Below are 23,978 nucleotides of genomic sequence, written 5' to 3'. Positions count from 1 at the left end.
ATACTCTGCTCAGAGCAAGCTCAAGCCGCCTCCCGGACACCACAGAAGCCTGTTTGCCATGAGCCGCTGTCTAATTTTCAGTAATTTACATATCTTAACCGCAGTCTTGTCCTCCAGCGTCACAGGACAAGGTGAAAATTCTTAATGTAATCTCTCCCTACCCATGTTTTTAATATTTACTTTCTCCCTAGAACCCATGCAGAGATCAGGGACTGTATTTTAAATCTCACTATAAAAAACAACAGCCTGGTGACAGAGAGGGCCCACAGAGGCCGGGAATGGAGGCCCAGGAACAAGGGCTTCTCGGGGAGATTCTGAACCAGGGAGTTCCACTGAAGCAGATGTGCAGACTGGGGGACCCTTAGAGGGAGGGAGTATCATTGTCTCCTCAGGAAGCCCCTCTGAGCCCTTTACCAGAGTGAGAGGAACTGGGGAGAAGCAGTGGCTACGCATCCCAGACACTGTTCACTGAGCCATTGTTGCTGGGATGGAAAAGGACATCTAACCCAGAGAGACCTGACCCAGAACCGAGTCAGGCGAAACTCTGGCCCTGGGCCCAAGTCCTTCCCTGCTTAGAGGTCAGGGGGGTCCTAGGCAAGTTGCCCACCATCTTAGCTCCCATTTCCTTATCTGTTTTTCTCCTCAGTAGAGATAATGAGAAAACCTGCCTTGCAGGGTTGCTCTGAGAAGCAGATGAGAAAGTAGTTATGAACACCTTAGATCATTGGTTCTCAACCTGTAGCTCATGTCCCCTTTTGGGAAATGACCCTTTCATAGGGATCACCTAAGGCCACTGGAAAACACAGACGTTTACATTATGATTCATAACAGCCGCAAAATTACAGTTATGAAGTAGCAACGAAATAATTTTATAGTTGGGGTCACCACATGAGGAATTTATTAAAGGGTCGCACCGTTGGGACGATTGAGAACCACTGCCTTAGACCAAGGCTGGACATGTTTGGGCCTCCGAGAGCTTGCTGGGTGTCGCATTGGACGTGAAGACTCTGCATTCATCAGGTGGGCCTGGACGATCTCGAGGGGATGGAAACCAAAGCTGCCATTTGGGAGTGGCCATTTGGGAGTGGCCATTTGGGAGTGGCCATTTGGGAGTGGCCATTTGGGAGTGGCCATTTGGAGACCCTGATGAGCAAATAAAAAGAATCGGGGAAATGTGCAGAGGGAAGGAGAGAGGCGGCGAGATGGGGAGTCGTAAAGTGACCGTGCTTGTATCTGCTGGCCGGCATCCCGAGCCTGGGAAGTCCCCTTCTTCCCACCGTGCTCCCCACTTCACAGCTGCCTCACTCATCTCCACTGGGCTGAGAAGTGGGTAAAGGAGGACAAATGGACCCCTCTGCCTGGCTCCCCCCCGCCCCCCCGGCTGGGCCTAGTCTCCGAACCTCGTGGTTCTTGGAGTAGGAAAAGGAAGGAGGCGTGGAGAACGGGGAAGGACCGCAGTATCTAAGAAGGAAGATCTGGATTCTCATTGCTCTGCCAGGGCTGAGGGGAGACATCCAGCCCTCATTAGTGGGTCCCAGGGCATTTCCTGCTATTCTTCAAGGCTGAGAAGGTCACTAGAGGAACAAAAGGCACCCATGGCTGCTTCCCCTGCTGGAGAGAGCTCTTCTCAGCTAAGCAGCCTGGAAACAATCCAGCCCACCCCACCCCCTCCACCCCTTGACCAAGCGGCCTGAGCATCTTGGGAGTGAGGGAAGGTGGGCACACTAGGCTCAGACCTGTGAGGTGCTGGGGCACTGTGGGAGACCTGACATGATGTCCCAATGCTGTGTCAGGTCTGAGGAGCTAGTGATGACATTTAGAGGGCACTGCACAGTCTGACCTATGTTCCAAGTCAATTGCATTAGAGGCAGCCTAAAGGCATTATCAATGACAGGGTATAGGACAAGAAACTGGGTATGTGTCAAGACCATGTTGATTCTGGTGTGATGAAGCGGTTGGTTCAGAGGACTGCTAACTCCCTGCCTACCTGCCCGGTGACAGCTTCAAAGCTGAGTGGTGGGGTGGTGAGTGAGCCATGCTGGCTGGGAAGCTCAGTGGGGAGACAGGAAGGAAGTAAAGATGGCTTCCAACCCAGGCAGACAATTTGTTCAGGCAGTAGCACTTTCTATTCTGACCCTTAGGCCCTCCCTAAACTGGGCTTGGGGAATCGCTCCTCCCAGGCTCCTGTCAGATGGCCCCTCCTCCCTCCTGCACCTGGTTCTCTACTTCTTTCTCAAATTTAAACTTGGGTTCTTTCTGGTATTCAAGTAAGACTCACTGACTGTATTAGCTTTCTGTGGTTCCCATGACTTCCAAAGACTGGGTGTCTTCATTCTTAGGCCTTGTGCATATGTGTGCATGTACATGTGTGCGTGTACATGTGTGTGTGCGTGCGTGCGTGTGTGTGTGCGTGCGTGCGTGTGTGTGTGCGTGTACATGTGTGTGTGTGCGTGCGTGTGCGTGTGCGTGCGTGTACATGTGTGCGTGCGTGCGTGCGTGCGCGTGCGTGTGTGTGCGTGCGTGCGTGTGTGTGCGTGCGTGCGTGTGTGTGTGCGTGCGTGTACATGTGTGTGTGCGCGTGCGTGCGTGTGTGCGTGTGTGCGTGTGTGTGCGTGCGTGCGTGTGTGTGCGTGCGTGCGTGTGTGTGTGCGTGCGTGTACATGTGTGTGTGCGCGTGCGTGCGTGTGTGTGTGCGTGCGTGTACATGTGTGTGTGCGTGCGTGTGTGTGTGCGTGCGTGTACATGTGTGTGTGTGCGCGTGCGTGCGTGTGTGTGCGTGCGTGTACATGTGTGTGCGTGCGTGCGTGTGTGTGTGCGTGCGTGTACATGTGTGTGTGCGTGCGTGCGTGCGCGTGTGTGCGTGCGTGCGTGCGTGCGTGCGTGCGTGTGTTGCGTGTGTGTGCGTGTGTGTGTGTGCGTGTGTGCGCGTGCGTGCGTGTGTGTTCATCTTGTTTGGCAACCTAATCAGGACCCAGGGCTTAGGGTTCCAGCGTAGCTTTTGGGTGAATTCACAACATGCCTCTGGCAGGGGTGGGGGCGAGGTGGTGAATAGAGCGTTTAATTAAATAAAACATTAAAAACTTGCATCACCCAGAGGTGACCACTCTAACACTCTGAGGTGTCTTCTGTGCAAAACCCCGCTGTCTTTGCAACACTGCAGCTGCTCAGTGCTCAGCCTGGGCACCTGCTGACCTCACCTGCTCATGGCACAGTCTTGTTCCCTGTGTTCTACCCCTGCTCAGGCCTTCATGCTTCACCTTGAGGAGTTGTGGCAGGAGGAAACAGCAGCCCAGGTTCTATAAACTCAGTGGACTCCATCGCTCACATCACCACCCCAGACAGACAAGGGATGCCTTCCAAACTTCTGGGATGGGTGGGTCCTTCAACCCGGGCTGCCAAGTGTCGTTAAGGGCTTGAAGAATGGGAGGACAGGCAGTCTCTCTGCTCTTTCCCCTGGTCGGCCTGGCCCTGTACATGGTCTCTGGGGGACCCAGTCTTCCAAGAAGAGGAAAAAACAAGCACTGTTAGTCAGCTTCAGGGTCAGCTTGAGGAGTGTCTCAAGAGGAAAGGAGGTGAAACTGAGGATTAAACCCGGGCAGTCCAAAGCAGAGGACTTTGGCAGCGGGCAGGGGGCATCGGCATGGATAGGTGGACTGACTGGCAAACAACTCTATGCAAAACTGACCTGACAGCCATTCGAAATGTGCAGTTCAGGGGCACTATGTAGTTGTATAATCCCCACTGTTTGGTTCTAGAACTTTCTATCAGCCCTGATAGAACCCCACAAGATGCCCCAATTGAAGATCTGCTGTGTGTAAGGTGCTGTGTTAGGTGGGCACTTTACCCTTGTCGGCCCAGTTAGCCTCCACCAGAGCTTTGAAGGACTGCCACTTCATACATGAGTGGAGTCAGGCTCGTGTCTGTGTTTGTCCAGCTTGAGTCTACTGCATTTGATGGGCAGCCGGAGAGGGTGGGTGGAACAAATCCTGAGGTAAATGACTCCATAAAGCTTATGGTCTCAGAGGTGCCAGCCCATCGGTGACTGGCTGGCCCTAATGTCATAGTCCATGTAAGGCTATGTCATGCTGAGACTAGGTGGCAGAGGAGACTTAATCCTATGGTGGCCAAAACGCAGAGAGAAGAATGCTTAGGACTCCATCATCCCCTTTAAGGGCAAGTCCCAGTCTCCTAACTTCCTCCTATGGGATCTTTTGTTTCCCAGGCTTGTCACTGAATGTAAACACATAGGACTTTGGGAAACGCTCATTCAAACTGTGGTGTGGAAGATGTTGGCCATCTGGGCGCTGATCTCCAGCTAGTCACAGTAGAGGCATCTGGGTCAGTTCACACACAGTCACAGAAGACACGGGTGTGTATCATGAGGCTGTCTGATACACTGGGGAGGCCTCTGACTGACCAAAGGAGTCTACGTGGAGACAGGGCCCGACTGTTAGGGCCAACGAAGGGCGAAGTGGTGCCAGGCTCTTTGATTAAGGATATCCCGATGAGGTGCTGACAAATGTCTTATCCTTAGGGGACAGTCCCAGCTGCAGCTCAGCAAAGGCCAAACAGGAATCCGGAAGACCTGCTGGCCAAGGGTGTGTACTGGAAAGTTGGTGTCAGGAAGTCCTACGTGGTCAGCCAAGGGACCACTGATGGCTTCCAGGAGCCCCAGAAGGCCAGTGCCATTCTTGCAGGGCTCCGAGTCCAAGTGGGGAGTGTTCAGGGACCTCTACCTACGGTACCGGTGGATTTACACAGGACTGTTGGGATGTCACCAGCAAGCTCTGACAGGAAGGCAGGGAGGTGTCCCTTTCCACTGCGCACGTCTGCACAGCCCACGCTCGTGTGAAACAGGCCCCTCTGATTCATTTGTCTCCAGCAATTGTCTTCTGTTTGGTCTCTCAGAAACATTGCTGAAAGCTCTCAATTCGTTCCACAGCTCGTCCTTCACAGAGGGAACACAGTGCTCACTACCTGTGTGACTGTGTCTCTGAGGATGTGACCCTGTGGGCCTCATCCGGCAGAATCTAGTTACGTTTTGATTGTCTTGATCCAGGAGAGTAGAAGTTAGGGGTGCTGTAGGCACCTGGTGAAGAATTTTCTAACTTATCAAATCTCCTTCTATGTGTAGCATCCAGGCCATGCATATCTAGTGACAAAACCCTTTTGCTCTCATAAGGTTGTCAGTGTGTGATGGTTACTGCCAACCAGACAGAATCTAGACTCACCCAAGAGATAGGCCTTTGGGCTTGCTTTCGGGGGATTATCTAGATCACATTACTTGATGTGAGAAGACCCATCTTGACTATAGGCAGGACTAGTCCCTGGACTAGGGTCTTGCATAGAAAAACATGGCGAAAGCAAAGTGTGTTTGTGACATTCTGCTCCTTGACTGGATGCAGTGTGGACAGCTCCCTCAAACTCCTGCATTCTGTGGAGTTGCTATGTGCATTGTACTAGCACACAGTAGGAGACCCACAAGCTGCTGGTCTTATCTTACCTTATGGAGTGTGGATTTTAAGAGTCAGTGAGATGGCTCAGTGGGTAAGGGCACTGGTCATACAAGCCTTATGACCTGAGTTCAGTCCCTGGAATCCATCGTAGGAGTGAACAGACTCCTGAAAAATGTCCTCTGATTTCTACATGCACATCACATCATGGCACGCGTGTGTCTAATCACACACACACAATAATAGTAATAATAATAATGATGATGATAACATAGTTTATGTAATGTGTCGGCTGCCTCCCTCTCTTTTCCCTTTCTCCCTTCCTTCCTGTCCCCTTTCTTTTTCTCTTCTCTTTCCCTTCTTCTCCTCCCCTTCCCTTACTAATTAAGATCTCACCATCCAGTCTGGGTATCCTAAAACCAGAGATCCTCCTGCCTTAGTCTCCCCTGTGCTGGGACTCTGGGTATTTCTCCCCTACTCTGTCACTTCGAGGTTTTCTTCTCAGGATGTCTGAGCTGCAATCACAGACAAGGGCAGGTGACTGGGGTGCCTGACTCATGAATGGTCAATCTCAGGGCCTCTTTCAGACATTGCTTCATGGGAACTTCTATCTAAATCATCAGATAGACACATTAGAATAAAGGTTCCTCCTGTTGTCCTCTTAAAATGGATTCATTTGAGAGAAGTGCTTTGCCTGTGTTTATTCTGAATGTTTTACTTGCCAGGGCACCCTTGGCATCAACCTCTTCTACTGGTTCAATCTTTACTACATTGTATGCATTATACAATCAGAATGGTCTCATTCTGTATCTTTTTTTGAGACATAGAAAGTGTGTGTGTGTGTGTGTGTGTGTGCGCGCGCGCGTGCGCGCATGCGCGCACACGCGTGTGCTGGCCTGCTCTGGCTAAATTTCAAAGTATTTGGTTCTTGAGTCTACACAGCTTCTTTCCTGGCCACCAGGCAGTCCCATGGTGCTGACACTAGCCCTGTGGCACTGGCTTTCTTGATCTCTCTCTGCTTATCTGCTGCCTGGAGCTCCGTCTATGCACAACTGTGTGCTCAACCAATCGCTTCCGTGAGAAGGAGCTTCCTGTGTCTATGGTTGAAGCAGTTGCCAACAACAAATACAGCTCTCACAGAAGCCTGATGTCTGGTTTTGACCGACAAGTAGGCAGTCTGGCGGCCCTGACCAGTTCCTACAGGATCATGACAGGTCTGTCCCTGTAGAAGCAGTCTTCCCTGGAACTTACATTTCCCCCCACTAACCAGATCAGCCTGGGCAGATTTTGAATTTGCAACTAATGGTTTAGCTCTTTGCCTGTCGAGGTGCTGGCCGTGTGCCCTGAGGGATCGGTGTGACTGAGCATGGCTTTGCACTGTCATCAGCCTCCCCATGTCTGCTGAGGCTGAGGGATCGGTGTGACTGAGCATGGCTTTGCACTGTCATCAGCCTCCCCATGTCTGCTGTGGCTGGCTGGCCTGCTTACGTTCTCCAGTGTTTTACTGGCTACCCACAGGGTTCTCTACCCCTTTAAAGCCAGAAGAAGAGAGAAAAAAATTCTTTCCTGCTCAGAATCAGCCTGGTATGGACAGAAGGCAACTATCTTCCACCTCTTGCATTCTGGGAGGCTTGTGAAGCCCAGATTCAAGGGGCTGGAGTGACAGGTGGGCAGTCATTAGCCATACTTGGTTAGGACTTGGGCCAGAAAGGAGCCACAGACTGAAAGCAGAATCCTTGGGAAGCGCTATTTTAGGCCAGCCTCCAGTCCTTTGATGTGAACGCTGCTTTACAGCCAATAGAGACTTCTGCAGGCACAGAACACTGCACAGGGCAAATAGATGTAGGTCTCTACCTCATCTCTGTTGTCACATTGCTGTGTAGTGCTAGGTGGACTACTTCACATCTCTGAGCTTTCTCCCTCTTCTGAATCCTAGGAGGGTTTGAACTTGTGGGTTCAAAAATGAAAGAGGATCCTAGCAGTAAAGAGAGTCAGAGTGCTTGCCTAGAATGTGTGAAGCCTTGGGTTCAGGTCCCATAAGATAGAGGGAGGGGAAGGTGAGGGGGTGGGAATGGAGAAGGGAAGAGGGGAAGACTTGATACTGTGATCTAATCCCAACTCTGACACTCATGTCTCTGGTCCTCAGTTTTCCCATTTGGAACAAGGGGCTGGGATGCTCCAATTTGCTAAGGATTCGTCTCTGGCAGTGTGGGATTCAAAACACCTCCTACTGTGGTTAGCCAGTGACATGCCAATGTGAATTTGAGGGACTGAACCAGTGCCCTAGGGGCTGCAAAGACATAAGTGTCAACACATCGGAAGCTCTTGGCTAAGACAACCGACCCTGGCCCCCTGCATGGCAATTCACCAGCTTGCAGCCAGCAGGGAGCTTGCCTTCTTGGCACAACTTCCTTGTCTGCAGAATGAGAGTGATGGTGTCTGTGTCCCTGATGCTTGACACGTGCTGGTGATTCTGCTGTGTCTCCTCTGTGACATGCTGGCTGGTGTGGAGAATGGGAAGGCAGTGGCTTCGAGACAGGCTGCATGTCTGCAGACATCTTCACCTTGGTCCAGATTCCCTGGGCAGCAGCCCCTCAACTCTTCTTCCTCTGTCCCCCAAACTGGATCCCTTCAGAGCATGCCTTCCTCTGTTGCGACTGTGTGACTCGGAGCAGTGCTCAGCGAACTGTCCCTAATCTCCCAGGCAGGCTGTGGGTGGCTCTTCCCCACACACGGATGGCCTCTGGTCAGCATCAAGCCCCATTGTGACACTGTGACTCAGGGGGAAGTGATCTGTCCTCCCCTTGCAGCAGGTTGGACCACTCAGGGCCACTGTGTGTCTGTTTATTGCACAAAGGTCCCTGAATAGGAGGTAGTGGAGTGAAGTCTAGCTTGCTGAGCTTCAGGCCAACAGGAGACACACCATCAACACAAGTGGCGTGGGGGCTTTGAGGCCAGGCCACTGTCCCCTTACCTTCCTCTCAGACAAGAAGGTAGAGGCAGATAGTCTCCTCAAGGATTATAGGGCAGCCCTGGGAGCATTTTCCCAGGAGTCCTGGGGGCTGGGACAGAGTGACTTCAAGGACACTGGGGAGGCTGTAAAGGTCCCTCCCCAATGTCAGATGCACCTACAAGACATGACACTCACCACACACAAGCCCTGTCTCTGACCTGAGCTCTCTCTCTCTCAAGCTTTTCATGTATGCATGGCTGGCCTGCCCCAGCCCAGGCCTATACTGAGCCCTTCAAGGGTGCCAAGTGGGGTGCGGCTAGGAGATGGGGAGATGAATGAGTCCCAGAGTGGGTGCTATCTACAGGGGCTGTTTTATTTGTCATTCTGAAGTGTGTGGAGTATGGCTCACACATTGTGTCCTCTGAGTGGGCTGGGTGTCCATATTGGCCAGGCTTGGAGCGTTTGATGTGTGGGGACAACCGTGTGTCACCTGCCCAGGCCCAGAAGCAACTTCTTCCCGAGAACAAGTCCCCTCCTCTTGGCCATTTTTCCTTCCAGTGGCTGAAAGTTTCCCCTAAGCTTCTCTAGACCCTCCATGCAAGGGAAGAGGTCCAGAACAATGGGGACACAGCCTGGGAGAGGAAGTGTATGGGGCTGGTCCTCATGTCATTTGCTCATTTCTGCTTCTTAGGGTCTGGTGTCCCCTAAACTTACTTGATGGAAGTTAATCCTCAGTGTGATGGCATGTGGGCTGTCAGGATTAGTGGATCAGGACATTACAGAAGGATGGGACACAAGTGAGAGAATACGTCACTGTGTGTGTCTGTGTATGACTGGTGAGGGCCTGTGTGTGTCTCTCGTGTGTGTGTGTGTGTGTGTGTGTGTGTGTGTCTGTCTGTCTGTCTGTCTGTCTCTGTATAGTGTGTGTGTGTGTGTCTGTCTGTCTCTGTATAGTGTGTGTGTGTATGTGGTCTGTGTGTGTCTCTCTATCTCTGTGTATGTATGTGTGTCTTTGTGTGTTCTCTATCGTTCTGTGTGTGTGTCTTTCTCTGTGTGTTCTCTCTGTGTGTCTCTCTGTCTCTGTGTATGTATGTGTGTCTCTGTGTGTTTCTCTGTGCATGTTCTCTGTGTGTGTGTGTCTGTCTGTCTGTCTGTCTGTCTGTCTGCCTGTCTCTGCCTGTGTGTGTTCTCTGTGTATGTCTGTATGTGTGTCTTTCTGTGTGTTTTCCCCTTGGTGTGTGTATGTATGCGTGTCTCTGTGTTCTCTCTCTCTCTCTCTCTGTGTGTGTGTGTGTGTGTGTGTGTGTGTGTGTGTGTGTGTGTGTGTTATAGTCCAAGGCGGTATTAATGTTTCTGTTAAGGGAGTGAGGGAACAGGGCGCGTTTCTTAGTGGACTATGGGTTATGCACTGAAAGATTAAAATGGGACAATGCCAGAGAGAAGCCTCCAAGACAGTAAGTCAGAGCCAGCCTGCTCATTCAAAAATGAGACTGGTCAGTTGGGATGTTGTGACCCAGAAGACAGAGGACAAACGCGGGGAGGGACTAGAGAAAGCGTGCTGAGCCCTGCAGATGAGGAAGCATAAGGTGGCCCCTCAGAATTCCCACAGCCAGTCAGCCCACTCCTAGGTAAGAGTCCACTCCTAAGAGGAAGAAAAAGAGAAATGTAAATTAATTTTAAAAAATAATGGAAAAGTTAATGTCCACAGAAAAGCTGCCGACACTCAGAGACAAAAATGTAGAATCCTCCTAAACATCATGACCAAAGAGAAGTGCATAAAATGTGATCTGCCCATACAACGGCATATATTCAGCCATGAAGGGAAATGTAAAGTTGAGACACACTAGAGCATGGGAAGGCCCTAGAGAATGGTATGTCAAGTGAGATCCATTTGCCAATGGCCATAGGTGGCATGGGTTACTCTTGTGACACGTCTAGAAAAGGACTTTATAGACAGGAGGCAGCCAGAGGGCAACCTACAGGCGGTGACAATAATGAGGGTCAGGGCAGATAGTAAAATCCAGTTTTCCTTTTGAGGCTCTAAGACTGATGCTGGCAATGGTTACGAAACCAATGAGACTGCCGGCCAGCGAGTTGTGTGCTTTGGATGGGCGGATTTATGATATACAAATTGTATGTCAATAAATCTGGTTTAAAAAATAGAGCTGCATGAAGATGGGTGCATGTTTGTGGCTATGTGCAGAGCCTGGGACATCTGGGAAGGTTCCACTCACACCTGTCTGCTGTAGTGCTCTGGGTGACTCTGCCTCCCACTGTAAAGGGCAGTGGGCCAAGTCCTCACCTGTGGTTTCAGTGCAGCAGAAAAGTTGTGTCTGCACCCTGCCGTTACCCTCAGTTAGCCCTCCTTTAAGAGGCTCTGCTGCTGTGGGGCCATGGAGCAAGAGTTTCAGAAGCCCAGAAACTTGCAAGCCCAGAAACAGGTGTCTGAACACAAGGGCAAGTCAGAGGGCACCGGTTTCTGGAGGCAGTGTGAGAACAACACTGCAGAGGGGCAGCTGTGTTGCCAGACTCCCTTCAGCTAATGGTGTGGGAACTGGCAGCATCATGTCTATGAGGAGAGAGGCCGAGAAAGGGGACATGGTCACTGAAGCTACCACAGCCGAGGTTATTACCTGACCCTTCCGCACTACCTGTCAGCCACAGACTAGTGATGGAGTTCCTGTCAGTCACAGACTAGTGACTGAGCAGTACTCAGTGAGTAATGAACTATCAAGAGGCTGAAAGAGGCAGTTTAAGCCAGCCTGGGCTACACAGCAAGACCTTGTCTCAAAAAATTAAACTAACAACCCAAGTTGGGCAAGCACAGGATCAGGTGAGGCTGGATCAAGGTTCTGCCATGGGCTTCAGCTGGGGCCATGCCCATACCAAGTCACCACTTGTGGTCATGTGACTTCTGTCAAGGAGATTGTGGCCTGCGCTTGCGCACCTCCAGGGAGAGAACAAGTGTGGCTGCCTCAGTACAGCCAGCAGACCCCACACTTCATGACTGGGGAGGTTCATGCCTTGCTTTAGAGAAAATCACAGTAGCCAGGGTTCATGCCTGAAGACCCCAAAACCCAGCCCAGAGATGGGAAGGCACTGGCCTTGGATGTAGCGGGGCATGGGATGTAATAATAGGTTGCTAGGCACAGGGATGTTGTAAATATTCCAAGACCTGCCCAGCAGGATGGGATAGGATGCAATGGAGAGCGCTGGCCAGCACTTGGGAGGGTGGGGCTGAGGGATGCAGCCTTCCCAAAGCTCTCCTGCTCCTGGTGAATCAGGGACAGAGAATGGTGGCCAGCCACATGACACACCTCCCTTCCCTGTGGTCACAGAGTAGAGGACAGGGCCTCGAATGGGGTAGAGCTCCATTGTGGTCAGCTAACAGTTTCTCCTGCTCTCTCAGATCACTGTTTCCCCCACTAGATTTCCCCATCCTGACCCCACTCCATTCTGCCCAGCATCTCTCTCTTCACAGGCCAAGCGATCCCCAACAATCAGCCTTGTCTACATAGCCCGGGGTTCCCACTCGAACCAAGGGGCTGTGAACCATCTCTGTCTGCATCCTGCCAGTTCCTTAGAAAGGAACAGGGATCAGGGCACAGGGAGGGGACAGAGAGGCGAGGCAGGCAGTTTCCATGAGCGGTTCCCTGTTTCTCCCCAAAATAACCACGGTGTATATCCATGGCCTCACGCTGCAGACGCTTAGGATAAACCCTCGTAAATCTGTGTCCAGAACTGAAAACCGGAGGCTATGCCAGGGGCCAGACCCTCATAGCTCTCTCTCTCTCTCTCTCTCTCTCTCTCTCTCTCTCTCTCTCTCCCTCATCTGCCTCCTCTTTCTGTCTCTCTACCTTCCTCCCTACCACATCTCCATGGTGCCTTCCCCCGTCATGGAGCTGTGAGGCCCCAGCCCAGCTCACGCCCACGGACCACATATTTTAATGCGCCTGCACAGTCTTCCAGAAAAACAGCTACAGCATCTACGACATTCTTCCGCCTCCTTGGAACAGCAGTGAGGGATGGGCATGGGGGAGGAGGGCCTGGGAGATGTGGGGGAGGAAGTAGCGAGCTTCCTGCCCTCCTCTCCTGAGGAACCAGAGAGAGCAAAGCTCCTGCCTCCTTCCAGGTCCCAGACATCTAGAAAAGCACCCAGAGTGCAGAGATAGAGCAGAGAGCTCTATCCCACATTTCAGTGGGAGCCTCAAGTTCGGAGTCCATGAACAAGCTTCCTGGTTCTGCCTTTTGGGTTCACGTGAACTCAGCAACCTCGAGGCATTCTTCACTCAAAACCTGATCATTCATTTACTATGAGCCTAGGACCGGGAATGGGGACATACCACAGAGGAAACAGTCATAGACCACAAGGAAAGTGTAAAACTGACCCTCCCTCAGGTGACCCTTGGGAGCTAAGCAGTTCTGGGTTAAAAGGCAGGAAGGCCTAGGTTGAACAGTCCTGGGGAGAAGACTTGAGCTGACACACAGGAAGCTGGAGGTGCACAGATGGCAGGAAGACCCGTGAGGGTCCCAGGTTAGGGCTTCTGCCAGAGTCCCCATGGCAAGTTCCCGCTCCTGGATGTAGAGTATCTGGGAGGAAGGTGGACAGCCATCTTTCTAGTAGCCACGCTCTTGACTCCTCTTTGGTGGGTGCATTAGCCAAATGTTACTTCAGTCGTTCAGAAAATCCATCTTCAGGTTGCACTCCGGAGGCAGCCTGCTTCAGAGTGGAAAGGAACTCTTTGGAGAAGGTACAAGAGCAACTCTCCAGGCTCAGGGGAGAGTTCTCACCGAGATTCTGCATTATAGTAGGTGAGGGGATGAGTGGCGAAGCCAGAGAGGTGACCAGGGGCCAGGTCCTGAGGGGAAGGGCACGGAAAAAAGCTGTCTGTTTGCTGGTTAATCTTCTTGACATTAGCTTCCCTGGAAAATGTGTGCGTTTCAGTGACTATGTTGTAGAGCTGAGAGCAGACCTGAGTCATCTGCTTCTTAGAAGGATGTGTGTGTGAATGGACGGGTAAGATGGATGACGGGGTGGAAGATAGACAGACACTGGATGAATGAGGGGGCATGGATGGTAGGAGACCGGGTGATGGACAGAGTTGGAGGGTTGTGCATGGGTGATGGATGAATGGGTCTGGGTAGGTGCCGGATGGATGAATGGTGGGTGGTAGGTAGTGTGCCATGAATTAATGAATGAATAGAAGGCTACATGCTGAAAGCCCCAGGAAGCATCTTAGGCCAGGGTTACTAACTGGAAGAAGAAGAGGAGGCAGGGGTCCTATCACAATGCTGTCCCCATGCTCACAAGGCAGAAGGGACCGGAATGTTGGAGAAAACCTGTAACTGCGCTCTGAACGTGTTGTGCTTGGTTAAATGAAGGGTCTGCAGTAAGGGGTTCCATGGCGGCCAGGCCATCCTCAGAAAGACTGTTTAGAGCTGGCTGCGTAAGGTCTGTGCTGACCACACTGGTCCAAATGGCAGGGCAGGGGAGACCTGGGAGACCAGGCTCAAGAGACCAGTGATTCGGAAGTCCCTGCAGGGGGGCAGCGATGTGATGGGTGTCAGCTGCTGCACACTGTCCTAGGGTTTCTATTGCTGTGAAAAGACGTCACGACCATGGCGACCCTCATAAAGGAGAAGTACTTAATTGGGGTGACTCACTCACAGTTTCAGAGGGCCAGCCCATCGTCATCATGGCAAGAAGCACGGTGGTGTGCAGGAAGAAACGGTGCTGGGAGACCAGCTGAGAGTCCTACATCTTCCTAGCAACAGGAAGCAACTGACAGTCACTCTAGGAGAACTGGAGCGAAAGAGACCTCAAAGCCTGTCCCCGCAGCGACACACTTCCTTCAGAAAGGCTGCACCTCCTAATAGTGACACTCCCCTTGCGGGCCACTTTCTTCCAAACCCACTGTGCACTCAGCCCTGTGCCAATCACTCGAAGCTTGCTTGTTCTCCCATGGACTGCACTGCCAGAGGTCCCACCTGTCCCATTTTGTAAATGAAGGCTCGGGTAGGTGATCTAACTTGCCAAGGCCTCCCCCATGCCATGCGGTGCACATGTTCATGCTGAAGTGCGCATGTGTGAGTGCATACCTGCATGAGGAAGCCAGAGGGCCATGCCAGATATCCTCCTCTATGACTCTTCAGCATTTTGTTCTGTTTTGTTTTTGAGACGCAGTCTCTTACTGGATCTCATCGGTTCTGCTAAGTTTAACAGTCAATGAGCAATAGGAATCCTCCTGTCTTCACCTCCCCCTCCACCACCAAGCACCGGAGTTACAAATATGCATAGCCATGCCCAGCTGCTGGGAATTGTATGGGTACTGGGGATTCGGACCCAGGTTCTCATACTTACACGACAATGCTTATTGACTAAACCATCTCCTGAGCCCCTATCCTTAATCTTTGCAGATGCCACCCAGTTAGACTTCCCCCACCCAACTCGCAGACAGTGCCATTTCCCATCACGTGCCAAGTGGCTGCAGGGGCAATGCCAGGTGTCTTTGCCTGAGACAAAGGTAGGAGGATCATGACTGCACAGAGGGTGGGGTGACCATGACAATGAGGGCTTGAGCAACACAGCCAGGTGTCTTCTGGGAAAAGCCAGACACTGTATGGGGAAGGAGCAGCTCTGCAGTTTGCTCTCATCAGTGAGTGAAGCAGGGCTACAAGCCAGGACTCCCAAATGGCTCCTGGACAGTGTGACCTCAGAGCCTCCACAGATGGAAGGTTCCAGATGGCTCTTTTGCTGCGTCCTAAGCCTTGATGGTGTTTGTTCAGAGCAAATGAACAAACACAGCAAGTGGCTGCCACTGAGGCAGGATGCAAAGGAGAGCAGGCTGGTTGGAGGGCGGGGCGGGACGAGCAGCTGTCATTCCCTGCAGGCTGATGGTCTGATAGGTGATAGTGTCCTCTAAGCCTGGCTCTGTTCACCAAGCCTCTGGCTGTGTTACGTGGTAACATACCAGCTTGCTGTAGGGAATTCATTCTAAGGGAAGAGATGGCACACAGTGCCAGACTGCATCATGGGTGGGGCTCTGTGTGCTGAAAGCAGCTCACCCAGACGAGCCAGGGCCAAGCTCTGTTGGGAACATGCTGGTGCCTTGCAATCGGTGCCAGTGTGGGCATGGATATGAGGATCTCAGAAATCCTGCAGATCTGGAGCCTGGCCATTCATATCTAGCCCTGATGGATGGGTCTTGACCATAGAAGACTAACCACAGCAGAAGTGTCCAGTAATCAGACACTGATGCCTTAAATGGAGGTTCAAGTCCACCAGAATGGCAGTGGCCAGGAGGCAGGCTTGGTGTTGGTCAGCAGGCATGGGGCAACAGTTCTGGGGGAGGGTTTGCAAACACACAGCTGACAGCAAATCTGCCAGCATGTGCTCGCACATCTGGGTAGTATAGCTGAGCCTCTAATCGCCTCCACAGGAAGCAGTAGCATGGTGGTATCTAGGTAGGGTCTTCAGAAGATGGGGATGAATGCCTACCTCCTTCCACTGGCCATCCTTGCCTCTCTGGAGACTTTCTTATGCTGTACCTTCTGTTTGAGATTAGGTCCTCTCAGTTATGTCCTTCCCCAGCGTAGCTCCAGCACAGGAATGACAGATACACCCAGATTCTGACTGCACATGACATCAGTGAAGCCTCAGAAATGCTTGTTCATGGGCGGTCCTTGTCAGTCTTCTATTTCTGTGAAGAGACACCACGACCATGGCAACTCTTACAAAGGAAAGCACTTAACTGGGGCTGGCTTGCAGCTCAGAGGTTTAATCCATTGCAATCATGATGGAAAACAAGGTGGCGTGCAGGCAGACATGGTACTGGAGAAGGAGCTGAGAGTTCTACATCTGGATCTGCAGGCAGCAGGAAGAGAAAGAGCCGGCCTGGCTTGAGGTTTTGAAACCCCAAAGCCCACCCCTAGTGACGCACTTTCCCCAACAAAGTCACAGGTGCTCCAGCAAGGCCACACCGCCTGCTCCCTCTCAATTGTGCCACTCCCTAGTGACCAAGCATTCAAACACATGAGACAATGCGGGCCCTTCTTATTCCAACCACCACAAAGGCTTATTGGTTGAGTGGTTTAGCCTTTTTTTCCTTTGCTTTTCTGGGTTCTCTGTGTGTAAACTGCATCTTGTATTTGGAAAATGACCACCTGATTCATGTGCTACGCCTTTGTATGGAGCAAGACAAAGGCCTGTTCCAAGAGTCCTCTGTAGAGATGCTGAACCTTACCCTTGCCAGGAAATGCTCTAAGAACTACATAAGCCATCACTCCAGAGGTCTTTCTCCCCATCAGCCCTGCACCCTCCCTCTGGTGTCTTGCACATTGAAGCTTTCTTCTCTAGACGTAGTGGGCAGGGCATCTGTTGAAACTTGTTTTTAAAATTTTTAATCTTCAAAATTAATTCAAATACTGCATCATACATCATGGGTATCATACTCAGCTGTTCTGAGGGGCACAGCCAAAGCAAGCCGGCCAACAGCCAGCTACCTCATACCTACTCTTTTGTTTGGTGATGAACACTTACAATCTCCTCTTTGCCTTTTCGAACACACATTATACTGCTGTTAGCTGTATAATAGTCGCATCCTGTCTGCTAAACCGAGTCCTCTGGCTGTTTCAGATTCATACCTGAGACCACGTACACAGCCGTCTCTCCACGTCTAGTTTATTTCACCCGATGTAATGTCCTCCAGGCTCATCCATGTTGTTGCTGATGGTAGCTGTTCCCTTGCTTCCAGGGCAGAGTTGCAGTCCACAGCGGTTTACACTGACTGCATGGTGTAGCTGCTCAGTGCAGTGGGAGATCACATGACAGACTGAGCAGGTCCAAGCCCTAAACTGGATCCCCATTGCACCTCCAGATGTTAATGACCTTGAAGACAGAGAAGCAGAAATTATCCAAAATGAGACACAAAGATAACTTTCACTTGTTTGAGGCCAGGGTGGATCTGGCACTCTACCACCCAGCTTCAGCCCAGACCCTCAAAAGTAATTTATAAGGGTACCAATCTCAGTGACCTTGGGATACCTTAGCATGGCTAAACACATGTGTAATTAGGAAGGCAGAAGGAGGAATGATAATAGAAGAAAATGAGCCCCAAATTTCCACACCCACATAGACCAAAATCAGAGTTTATGGGTCCTGCCCCCTCTGCACCTCGGCATCCATCATTTCTTCCAGTACTCAGGGTCCTTACAGGCCGCTTGCTCTTCTTGTAGGTGTGGCTGTGCTTGTGTCTTCCCTGGGAGAACGCTGGGCTACCCTGATACTGCTTCACAGGGTGGAGTTAGAGGGTAGAAGCCAACAAACAAACCACTTCAAGCACCAGCCTCTAAGAAGTGAAATGAGTTTGATTCCTGGATCCCAGATGACAGAAAGAAAAGGAACATGGGATTGCCCAAAAGGCCACAGCTATGTGCAGCCTGTTCACTACACCAGAGGCATGCCCAAGGGGAAGGCCATCAGGGGAAGTTCTGCTGGAAACAGCTGAGGCTGTGCCACCAGGGAGGTTCCTGAAGTGACCGTCTTCCAGACTTGAAGCAGGGTTACTTCATGAGCTGTGCAGGGATCCATCTCATGAAGCCTAAAACAACAGGACACTCATCAGGAGTCAGACCTGCTGGTGTTGCCCCAGAACCCTCATCAAAGCCCATTTGGAGAGCTGGATGGAGGAAAACCCAGCTCTGGGAGAAGTAAAGTAAAACAGAAATTTAAAAAGAAGACCACAAGGAAGAGTAGAGGGACATCCCAACAAACATGTTCCCTCAGCCTTCTGCCAGCTGTGACATAAACCTGGGCTTCTGGGGCGAGCAGGAAGGAAGTGCTTTCCCACAGACCTGTCAAAGCAGTCATTCCCCAGTTTCAGAAGGCCATGGCTCCGTGGCAGGGCCTTCTTCCTTTCCCTGGTGGGTGGGTTCAGCATAGGTCTGCTTGTTGGCCCCTCCTCCACTCACCATGTGTGCAGAGCCCCCCACAGCTCTGTCATCCTTAAAGGATCCCCAGAGGGACAGCCCACATGCATGCCTCTCTCCAGTGGGGTCCCATTCCCTCTGGGCAGGTTGGGTTCAGTGACATGTGGGAATCTGTAGAGGACAACCCAGGCCAGCTGACCATTGGTAGGCCACTTGATAGGTGTCAGGGCTTATTTGGTACTGTGTCGCCATCTCTCCAGCAACATCTGGGTATGGCTTGAGCTATCCGGGGTCAAACTATTCCTAGCAAGAAAATGTTTCCTCTCCAAACACCTGGACCACATAACTGTGCATGGGCCCCAGAAAGAGCTGGGGGGGGGTCGGGGCTGCAGGCAAGGGCTGCATACCATAATAGGGGGGAACCACATGGGATCCAGCTTTGCATCAAAAGAAAGTAAAAAAAAATCCTGTTGGCCTAAGAGGAGAGGGATTACGTTCAATGGTGGCACAGGGTTAGTTATCTTGTCCTGACTATGTGATTCACTGCTAGGCTGTCTTTAACTGCTACTGCAACCATGGGGTCAGGATTAGCTCAAAGCAACCCTTTCTGTGTCCCACATCAGAATCATTGGGCAGGCTGACACAAGAATCCAGGCCTCCCTCAGACCTCCTGCAGAATAAGAAGTTCCAAAGACCCAGCCTCTCTGGCCCCTTGTGAGGCTCACATCCACTGAGGTCCCAGACTCCCAGGGTATTCCATTTATGTCTCTGATGACCAGCAGGAAGGGATAAGCTCATCCCTGATGCATTTGCAAGTCTTGTTCCCAGCCACCACAAGCTAGAGACCTATCTACAGAGTCAAGTGGGGAAGGCCAGGGCAGGGTTACATTAGCTACTGGGGAAGCTAGACAGCAGTTGGGCAGCAGAATGGAAGGTGGCTGTCCGGGTAGAGACAGCAGCCCTGTGGAGGCGATGGGCAGTGTGGAGGCAAAGAGTTAACCATCATAGCCCTCACCGGGCCTGGGCATCTCCGTGGCCCATTTGTAAGTGAATGTATGCTGTGGCTCATTTTTCCGAAGCTCACTGGTCCTCGTTTTCATGCGCCTGAAACCAGAGTGGGCTTCAGGGTAGCCGTGTCATAGGTTTAGGGTGCCTGGAGGAGGGATGAATGTAAGGAGGTCTTCCAAATGGAAGGAGCCGCCTTCCATGACACTGCTATCAGACCTTCAGAGTTTGTGTTCTAATATGACCCTTCCCTCTGTTTCTGAGCACTTCATGGTGACAAGAGAGCCCACCACAAACTGACTTTACAACAAACCAGAGAACTGCCAGCTAGTTAATGGCCTCAATGACACACTCTTATGGATGCCATCCCCATCCCGTTTATACTCAAACACCTGTCCTCACTGCACGGTGCCCAGTGGCAGTTAATTAGTGATGTCCCCAGCCTCTCCCTGCCTGCCCTGAAGAGGGGTATTCACCATATTTACAGAGGAGAAAGGGAGAGAGAGGGTGGGCTCAGTGCTGGGGGCACTCCCCGTCCTGGACTCTCTTGGGAGGATGCCCACATCTAGCCTGTGTGACCCTGAACATGCCACTAGCCTTTCTAAGCTTCCGTTTCTTCGGTCTCTTCATCTCTAAGGTAGGAAACAGCTTTGCCGGAAGTTGAGAGTGACTGCTCACTCACTCATTCAGTGGATATTTATTGAGCATCTACTAAGGAGGCCTCAAAGACCATGCTGGTGGATGGTGAAGGTGGGGTTCCGGGGAAGGGATGGTAGCTGGCAAGCCACCTTGTCAGTGTGACAGAGCCTGGAGTGAAAGGGAGGCGGAGGGCAGAGAACGCACCAGGCTCCAGAGAGGATGGAACAGATTGCATCCACCTAATCAAGACGGTCAGGATGGTCAGGGCTGTGGCTTTCAGAGATGACATGAGGTGAAGCCCTGAGATTGAGGGAGGGGCATTCTAGGGTAGGGGGACAACAGGTGCAGGCACCCTGAAGCTACAGGAGGCTCAGTGCGCCTGCCGAGCACAGCCATGGTGGTGGAGGTTATGGGAATCGCCAGGAGCCAGGCCAGGTGGAATCTGATGGGCAAGTGGGAAGGCAGGTTCTACCCACCGAGTAAGGGCCCAGCAGAAGCTGTGGAGAGGGGGTCTGGCTATGGGCTGAGGATCCAGAAAATGGATTGCAGTGGCCTCCAGACCTTGCTATAACTGCCTTCCCTGTCTGAAGATCAGGAGAATCTATCCCTGAGGCAGACCACCAGGACTGCACACAGCCTGCACATTCACTGAGCCCTCCCATCTCGCCCCCATATCCTGACACCCCAAACAGTGACTCATGGAACAAGACAGCAACCATGCACTCAGGTTAAAATTATGCAAGCCACGTGCATGATATTAAAAACCCAGGGCGCGTGTGTTTCTAGTGCGGGGAGGGGGCAGGGGGAATGCCAAAATGTAGCTGCTTTATTTAAGGAATTTATTGGGCTAGTGTGAACGGATGTTTGTTGGAGGTTTTTCTCCCAGTGGGGGAGAAGCAGGTACCTGCAGCTTGATTGCTAAAAATAGGGGGAACCTCAGCCTGCTCCATGAGATGAGTCCCAAAATACCATGTCTTCCCTTCTCCTCCAGCAGCTCAGCAGAGGGGCCAAGCCAGCTCCTGCAAAGCCTGGGGTGGGGACCATCAGAGACCTCAGAGCTTCGCTTAAGAGCCCCTCTATACTCCCTGAGTCACAGGCTTGGTGTGTGCCCATTCCAGGTGCCTCAGAGAGGCAGGCCCAGGTCTATGGCATCAAATCCCCAGCTTGACCCCTATTCTGTCTTCCTGTGCAACCTAGACTGCAGCACCTTTGGGACCCTCGAGAGGCTGCAAGCACAGCTGTCAAGAGTGGACACAAGAAACAGTGATGGGGGCCGAGTGGGACCTAAGCTTACCACAAAGATGCCCTGTGTTGTGGTGCCTACAACCGATACACACTGTCTTTAAAGAAAGATCTGCAGAGCCTTGCTCTTTTTGGCTTTCCCCTGACCCTCCCACTTCCAGGCAAGCTCCTGTCTGCCTATGTGCGCCTCCACCATTCCGTGAGTCCTCACACCCACTCCTCTCTCACTAACATCCAGCAACTGTTCTCCGGCCATTTGCAGGCCTGATCTAGGATCTCTACTAGAATCTCATTGCAAGGAGACCAGACTCGGGGGTGGGGGTGGGACTTTGTCCCTGAGATGGACCAGAGAGTGACCCAGAGTGACCCGGAGCTTCTCCGAGGTCCAGTTCAGGGTGGGTTTTGTCTTTGCACAGGAAATATGAGGAGTGTCCTGTGCCGTGGCTCCTTGTGGGAAGACAAACCAAGCAGCCTGCTTTAGCTGGGACGCCTTAGAGCCCAGGTCTTGAAGGTCGGAAGGACCAGCTGAAATCTCTAAGCCTGGTCCTGGGGCCCCTGTGTGGCCTTGAGATGATTTCTGTGCCCTTTTGAATCGTTCTTTTCTTTGGATACCTGTGTGAGCCAGGCACAGTAGTACAAACAAAAATGAGATGTCCCTGTGGCTCTCAGACACTCCACCACCACCCAGGCAGCCCCTGTGAGCCCCTCAGCCAGGTCACCTTTGCTCAGTATCCTCTGTCTTTCCTCCCAGAGCCCAGCTCTTCTCTGCATGCCCCGGGGTTGTCCACCTGCGTGCCGTGTTGATACGGTTCCCTCGCGCAACTCACTGACCTGGTGTTACATCACCTGCATCCATTTTTTCTTTCACCCTTAGGAACTTCAGCTCCCCTCCTGGGAGGAGGTAGTGGCCAGTGTGCTCTTTCCTCCATCAATGGGGTCCTGGGTTGGACATGATTCCTAGCTTCATTAGCAGATGCAGAATGAGGTTCAGAGAGGTAGGGAATCTGTCCATGGTGGCACAGCAGTGCTGAGACACACCCCTCAGTTGTCTGTCAAACTCTGGCTCTTTTCTTTAGAACACACACAGTGTGTGTGTGTGTGTGTGTGTGTGTGTGTGTGTACCTACTCCTCTTTGTATTGGCAATATAAGGGACAGAGTGTCCCCCTCCTGCTGTACAAAGTTTCCCTGTTAGTGTATTTTCTCTGGCCAAGCGATGGGCTAGCCTTCCACCTCCCTCTCCTCTCCCTGACTTGATGAGGAGAGACTGGGAGACTGTGTCAGTCAGAGAAGTAGACCAGCATGGGTCTCTCGAGGCAGCTGCTGTCGGGGGGAAGGGTGCTTTGCCTGGCCTTTTCAAGGTGGTAGCTTCACACAGTGGGAGACCTGGGACACCTCCTTCTTTGCTTTCTGTAAAATCCACCTCTTCCCCAAAGGGCTCCTCCCACTGACTCTAGGGCCTCAAGGTGACTCTGCTTCCACTCCCAAGGTGGCCCCACAGCCCTGGCATACCTGCCCAGCTGTCCATCTCTGCAATAAGCATGGCTGCCACCTTTGCCAGGAGGGGCCCCACAGGCCCCGAGACTTGAGGAAACCACCCCGGCACACACAGTTGTAGCAGGATGTGAATGAGCCCTTCAGTATAAATGTGAATCATCTCCCAACCTGCTTGCTGGATGTGGGCTTCACACGCACGCCGATGAGCTCAGGGCTTGGTCCTCTGAAGCATCCAAGGTGACCCACCTTCCACCCTGGCCCAGAAGGTGCCAGCCAAGAGGACCGTGCAGCTTGGGGCAGCTCTCCTCAGCCCCAGCTCTGACTCCGTAAGGCCACCTTGAACCTCTCTGGCAGATGTCTGGATTGACTGCCAGGAGTCTTTGCTCTCAGAATATTTTCCCTGTAGAATTCAGCACAGACAGCATAGTTCAGGGGAGAGTACAATGGGTGGTTCTGAGATTTCTCTAAGAGGCAACAAACTTTCCAGCTCCCACAAGCTCCCCAGGTGGCCGCCACGCAATGTCACTCTCCTCCTCACTCCACGCCGTCTGTTCTGCCAGCATGACTTGAAACAGAGCTTGATGGTGTACACGGTCAGTGTAACATCGAGGCAGGCTCAGCTACAATAGATGCTGAGGTTACAAGCACCTGCTGCCATGCCCACCGTCTCACATGGGCTCTGGAAATCCAAACTCAGTTCCTCAGGCTTGGATGGCAGTCAGCTCACACACTGAACCATCACCACAGCTCTTGGTCAGTTTTCTGGTTTTGTTTTGAATGTCATATCAACAAGAAGACTTTCAGGATTGGATATTTTGAGACAAGGCTCATGTAGCCTCGGCCGGCCTTAAACTTGGGGCAATCCTTCTGCTTCAGCCTCCCTAGTGCTTGGTTAGAGACCTGAGTCACCACATCCAGCTACATGTTTCTTTAAAGGATGGGGATCTTTTGGTTTGGTTTTACTGCTGTTGCTTTTAACTCCCTGTGTAGTTGACTCCTGCTTCTGCTTCCTGAATGTGGTTTTACAGGTGTGTGCCATGCCTGATATGAAGATATTCTTTTTGTGTCTGCTTTTGTTTGTTTGTTTGTTTTTTCTAGGGGTAGGATCTCATGTAGTCCAGGCTGACCTCAAACTCCATGTGTAGTCAAGGATGACCTTGAACTTCTGACCCTCTTGCCTCCTCCTCTCAAGCGTTGGCGCTGGGATTGCGGGTATGTCCCACCTTGCTGAGGTTATGAGGAAGAGGGTTGAAATTCTGTGCAT

General features: G+C 51.9%; 1 long non-coding RNA gene across 2 annotated transcripts; it reads right to left on the bottom strand.

The window, feature by feature from the left end:
• Positions 1 to 12,690: 12,690 nt before the first annotated feature.
• On the bottom strand, positions 12,691 to 14,867 carry LOC121141117. Of its 2 annotated transcripts, none has more exons than XR_005878025.1 (4): positions 14,768 to 14,867; positions 14,506 to 14,616; positions 14,075 to 14,171; positions 12,691 to 13,123 (listed from the first exon to the last, which is right to left on the bottom strand). It is a non-coding gene; the product is annotated as an uncharacterized LOC121141117 (long non-coding RNA). The 2 variants fall into 2 exon arrangements; XR_005878024.1 differs by having other exon boundaries at positions 14,506 to 14,613.
• Positions 14,868 to 23,978: the final 9,111 nt, after the last annotated feature.

This window comes from Mesocricetus auratus, unplaced genomic scaffold, assembly GCF_017639785.1.
Source record: "Mesocricetus auratus isolate SY011 unplaced genomic scaffold, BCM_Maur_2.0 Super-Scaffold_100007, whole genome shotgun sequence".
Classification (NCBI taxonomy): Eukaryota; Metazoa; Chordata; class Mammalia; order Rodentia; family Cricetidae; genus Mesocricetus; species Mesocricetus auratus.
The sequence above is the reverse complement of the archived record's forward strand: the minus strand, read 5'-3'. Positions and strand labels throughout refer to the sequence as shown.